Below are 6,733 nucleotides of genomic sequence, written 5' to 3' on the forward strand. Positions count from 1 at the left end.
ATAATTTGAAAAATAATTAAAATATTATATCAATCAAATTATTATTTAACTTGTAAAATTAATGAAGTGTATAACAAACATTTTGATGGTGTCATCTATTACTTCAAAATTTAAAAATCCAAGTTTAAGTTCCTATAACTGTTAGAATTTTTATTCTAATGGCTAGAGGTACGTAAATTACTGGTTTTATAAAATATATAACATGTGGTATTAGAGTAAAATTATCTCTGTCTTACCATTTCAAAATTTAATTACTGTGTATTATTTTAATTAATTGTTTTCAAAAGAAAAATGCATAGTATGAATTTTGGAATAAATAAGAAAAACCATTGAAATTGAAATTGATGCACCATAAGCTAAGAAGAGGGAATAAAGAAGAACGTATATAGCGTGTGTCACTTTCTGTTTTAATGGCTTTTTTCTACTATGTTTATATATGATTTTTTGGATCTTTTAAATATTGTCAAAATATTTTACCACTAGATCATTTTCGTTTTTGTCATTATTTATGTCACTGGATTTATTTATTCAATAATGATAATTATATTTGCGTGCAATATAAATTCTTTCACTATATATCATATTGTGATTAATATATGCTTTATTGAGGGATAGCCACAGCATCCTTGATAATAATAATATTTAAAAAAATCACATAAATATTAATATGATATATTTGTAATTGTTGTGAATTATATAATGAACTTACCCACATAAATTTATTATATTATTAACATATAGTTAGGTTGAAATAGAAAATATTTTTACTTCTTAATTAGCCTACAGGTATTAAGAATTAGTATTTTATTTTTTAGTTTCAATACTTTAGTTAATATAGTGAATATTATGTGTGTTAAAGTCTTTGTCCACAGGTAGATTTTAATGACACTATGATTTATATTTATTTTGATATGACTTGCATTGGCATGTATTATCATATGTTATGGATTTTGATGTGTCTATTTAAAGTTGAGTAATGTTAGCATGATTTATTATTTGCAGTAGTAATGATATCTGAAACTGTATCTTAAGTTCATTTGTTAAGTGGTGACAACTATAAAGAATGGAAAGATAATGTTCTCTTTCACTTAGGGTGTGCAGACCTTGACTGTGCTCTTCGTAGGGAAGAGCCTCCGGCACCTACTGATGCTAGTTCTCGAGCCAAGGTAGCATTATACAAATGGTGGAAGAAATCCAACCATTTAAGTATGATGTTCATTAAGTCTCGTATCTCAGCTAGTATCTGAGGTTCAATTTCTGATTGTGGGAATGTCAAAGATTACATGAAGGCTATTGATGAACAGTTTGAGTCTTCTAGTAAGGCACTTGCAAGCACCCTAATGGCACAATTGTCATCCATGAGGCTTACCGGCATAAGAGGTGTGCGTGAACACATCATGAGGTTGAGAGACATTGCGACACAACTGAAAGCTTTAGAGGTTGAGATGTCTGACTCATTTTTGGTGCATCTTATTTTGAATTCTCTTCCTGCCCAGTACGAACCATTTAAGATTATAACATACATAAGAAAAAATGATCCATTAACGAATTACTGGTGATGTGTGTACAAGAGGATGGAAGGTTAATTCAGAAACTTGATGAAAGTACACTATTAGTGACAAATAAGGGTGGTAAAAAAATAAGCTCATAAGAAGAAAGGAAAGGGTATTGCATCCCATCTTATGAAGAAAGAAAGTGCACAGTATTTTTTTTGTAAAATGAAAGGACACATGAAGAAGGAGTGTCCAAAATTTAAAGTTTGGCTTGAAAAGAAAGGTACTAACCTTTGTAATCTTATTCCTTCAGTGTGTTTTGAATCTAATTTTGTTGAAATATGTCATAACACTTGGTGGATTAATTCTGGTGCTGAAATTCATATTTCAAATACCATGCAGGGTTTCATAAGGAAAAGAAAACCGATAGGAAGTGAACTGAGTATCTATATCGGCAATCGGATGCCACGTGTGGAAGCTGTTGGAATATTTAAGCTTGTATTAAGTACTGGTTGTATTTTAGATTTAGAAAAAAATTTTATATTCCAGATTTTTTTAAAAATTTGATTTCTTTATCTAAGCTTGTAAAATAAGGATTATGTATAAATTTTTATGATGATTCTGTTGACATTATTAAAAATTCTAATATTATTGAACGTAGTACTTTAATTAGTGATTTATTTAAAATTTATTTAGCTAATAATGTTCCAACTGATTTTATGGTTATGCATGGTAAGGATATGAATGAAAAATCTTCCATGTTGTGGCACCAAAGGTTGGGACACATCTCCATTGAGAGAATAAAGAAATTAATAAGTGATGGGGTTCTTGATCCCCTAGACTTTACTGATTTTGATACTTGTGTGGATTGCATTAAGGGAAAACAAATCAAAAAGTCTCAAAAAGGTGCTAAGTGAAGTGCTGACATATTAAAAATAATTCACACTGACATATGTTGTCCTAATATGTCTTTAAGTGGTCAGAAATACTTCATCACCTTTATTGATGATTATTCACGATATATGTATCTCTATACGCTTCATAATAAATATGAGGCATTGGACGCTTTTAAAGTTTATAAAACTGAAGTAGAGAAACAATGCGGAAAACAAATTAAGATCGTGAGATCAGATAGAGGTGGAGAATTCTACGGGAGATATACTGGAAGTGGACAAGCACCTGGTCCATTTACAAAGTATTTTCAAGAGCATGGTATTGTGGCACAATACACCATGCCTGGCACACCAGATCAAAATGGTGTAGCTGAAAGAAGAAATAGGGCTTTGCTGGATATATTAAGGAGTATGCTTAGCAACTCCAATCTTCCTTTATCCTTGTGGAGTGAAGCCCTTAAGACAGCTGCGTATATATTGAATAGAATTCCAATAAAAGCAGTTTCTAAAATGCCATTTGAGCTATGGAAATGTTGGAAACCTAATTTGAATTATATACACATTTGGGGTTGTCCTGCTGAGGTTCGGGTTTGTAATCCACAAGAAAAGAAGTTAGACCCAAGGACAATAAGTGTCTATTTTATAGGTTATATAGAAAAGTCTTAAGGTTATAAGTTTTATTGTCCCTCCCACTCAAGTAAAATAGTTGAATCTAAAAACACAAGGTTTTTAGAGCATGATATAAAAAGTGAGAGAAATCGTTCTCTTAAGGTTATTGAGAATGAAAATGTTTGTCAAACCTCTCCATGTACAAAAGTGTGTGATTGTTTAATACAATATCCATACAGATAGGGTCAATATAGAACAACCTATTACTAATGTTCCACATCATGAAGATAATAGGAGTATGCTTAGCAACTCCAATCTTCCTTTATCCTTGTGGAGTGAAGCCCTTAAGACAGCTGCGTATATATTAAATAGAGTTCCAACAAAGGCAGTTTCTAAAACGCCATTTGAGCTATGGAAAGGTTGGAAACCTAGTTTGAATCATATACGCATTTGGGGTTGTCCTACTGAAGTTCGGGTTTATAATCCACAAGAAAGGAAGTTGGACCCAAGGACGATAAGTTCCTATTTTATCGGCTATGCAGAAAAGTCTAAGGGTTACAGATTTTATTGTCCCTCCCATTCAAGTAAAATAGTTGAATCTAGAAATGCAAGGTTTTTAAAGCATGATGTAGAAAGTGGGAGAAATCATCCTCTTAAAGTTGTTGAGAATGATATTGTTTGTCAAACCTCTTTTTGTACAAGAGTGATTATTCAATACAATGCCCATATATATAGATAGGGTTAATGTAGAACAACCTATTGCTGATATTCTACATCATGAAGATAATGTTCAAATAGATCATATGGTGGAGGATCAAACTCTTTATAATGAAAATGTTGTTCAAGAACATATTGTTCAAGAGCAACTTCAAGAAGAGGGAGAACCTGTTATGCCACTACCTTTACAAGAGGTTGATGATGCAGCATTAAGAAGATCAACAAGAATAAGAAAGCCTGCAATTTCTATTAACTATGTAGTGTATCTTGCTGAGTCTGACTATGATGTTTGTGATGAAAAGGACCCAACGATATTTTCACAAGCAATGAAAAGTTATAATTCCAATTTATGGCTAGATGCTATGAAGGATGAAATGAATTATATAACGGATAACTAAGTTTGGGATCTTGTAGAATTGCCTGATGGGGAAAAGGTCATTGGCTGTAAATGGGTCTTTAAGACCAAGAAGGATTCATCAGGCAATATTGAGCGCTACAAGGCTCGACTTGTTGCCAAAGGATTTACTCAAAAGGAAGGAGTTGACTACAGAGAAACCTTTTCTCCTGTTTCAAAGAAAGACTCTTTTGGCATCATTATGGCATTGGTAGCACACTTTGACATGGAATTGCATCAAATGGATGTGAAAACGGCATTCCTTAATAGAGATTTGGAAGAGAAGAGGTCTATATGAGACAACTCGAAGGATTTATCTCAAGTGCTGGTATGGAGTTAGTTTGGAAGCTTAAGAGAGTAATGTATGGTCTTAAGCAGGATTTCCGACAGTGATATTTAAAGTTTCACAATGTGATTTCTTCATTTGGGTTCATTGAGAATATTTCTAATCAATGTATATATCACAAGGTTAGTGGGAGCAAGATCATTTCTCATCTTATATGTAGATGATATTTTACTTGCAACAAATGATTTAGGGTTGTTACATGAAGTGAAACAATTTTTCTCTAGACATTTTGATGTGAAAGATATGGGTGATGCATCTTATGTCATTGGCATAAAGATTCATAGAGATAAATGTAAAGAAATTTTAGGTTTATCTCAAGAAGCCTATATTAATAAAGTTCTTGAGAGGTTTAAAATGCAAAATTATTCACCAAGTGTTGCACCTATTATGAAAGGTGACAAATTCTGCTTAGATCAATGTCCCAAAAATGAACTTGAAAAGAAACAGATGCAAAATATTCCTTATGCTTCAGCCGTTGGAAGCCTAATGTATGCTCAAGTCTGTACAAGACCTGACATTGCTTTTGCTGTTAGCATGTTAGGAAGATATCAAAGTAATCTAGGAATTATCCATTAGAGAGCTACAAAGAAGTTCTTAAGGTATCTTCAAGGGTCCAAGGGTTTCATGCTTACATATAGACGAACCGACAATTTGGAAATTGTTGGATATTCAGATTCAGACTTGGCGGAATGTATTAATTCTAGAAAGTCAACGTCAGGATACATCTTTATGCTTGCTGATGGAGCAGTATCTTGAAAGAGTGCAAAACAATCACTTGTAGCCACTTCTACCATGGAAGCCAAGTTCATTGCTTGTTTTGAGGCTACATCACAAGGTGTTTGGTTAAAGAATTTCATCTCTGGGCTTAAGATTATGGATTGTATCTCTAGACCATTGAGAATATATTGTGACAATTCAGCTGTTGTATTTATGGCTAAGAATAATAGAAGTAGTAGTCGAAGTATGTACATCGATATTAAGTACTTAGCCATTAAAGATCGAGTTAGGTCTAATAAGGTACAGATAGAGCATATTAGTACTAAACAGATAATAGTTGATCCTTTGACAAAAGGCATGCCACCAGGATTGTTTAAGGATCATGTTACTAGTATGGATTTATGTTCTGTAATGTCACTTATATGACTTATGTTATATTATATGACATATTTGGATATGAAATTCTTATTATTGTTTGTTTCTCATTTGGTTGGTATATATGCGCATACATGATTGAGAATGACAAATAAAATTTGGTGAAGGACCTAGAATAAGCATTGGACTTATTCCTACAGAATATCACATAAAGAGTTTATTCAATTAGGAGATGTTACATTGTAATACATAGAAGGTAATACTCGATTAATGAGAACCTATCGCTATGATTCGTGTAATTTGTCTTAATTGTTTAAGCATAGTATGTAATTACAGACTATACATAACAAATGTTGGACCAAGTGGGAAAATGTTAGAATTTTTATTCTAATTGTGATCTAATTTGTTAATAAATAAATTAGTTTGGGTGGTGTTATAATTATTAATTAATTATCTTAGCAGTTTGTCTGTTCTTTGATGGAAAGAACACGACTGTTCATAAACTTTATAAAGTTTGGGTCCCAAATTCTGATGACACAACAAAGAAATACGTTTTGATTCTATCTGGCTTTGTAATTTAAGAATTGGAAGTTCCAAATTAAATCAAAGATGTTATTGACAATGGCTGGAAATACGTAAATTACTGATTTTATAAAATATATAACAATAACATCTTAAAAAGCTATATTGTATATTAATTTTTCTAATATCAAAAGTCTTAATAATATTTTTTTAGATGATAATGAATCAAAAAAATGATGTTTAATGAATTTTCAAAAATTATTAATGATTGTACTTTAAATTTATAAGTTTGAAAATATATGAATTTTTTAAAATTGGAACAAAAACATAAAATTTGAGTTTTTATTTTTATTAGTTTTGATTTTTTTATATTTTATTGGAATTTGAAGGAGAGTATTTTTTTAATTGATATTTTTGTTTTAAAGTTAATAAAAAATAATTTAAAAGAAATGTCAATAAACTAATTTATTTTTGCTCTTTTAATTTTGATAGTGCTCGCTAATCAGTTGAATTGTAATAAAAGTTTTGCTATTTCTATTTCGCATGCAATAATGCGAAAATGATGTGGCTGCAAAATTGAGAAATAATACAAAAAATCGATAAATATTCGTAATTTTAAGAAAAGTGATAAATATATAAATTTTTATTTACTAAAAAAAAGTCAACG

The sequence above is a fragment of the Arachis ipaensis genome, chromosome B07 (assembly GCF_000816755.2).
Source record: "Arachis ipaensis cultivar K30076 chromosome B07, Araip1.1, whole genome shotgun sequence".
NCBI lineage: Eukaryota > Viridiplantae > Streptophyta > Magnoliopsida > Fabales > Fabaceae > Arachis > Arachis ipaensis.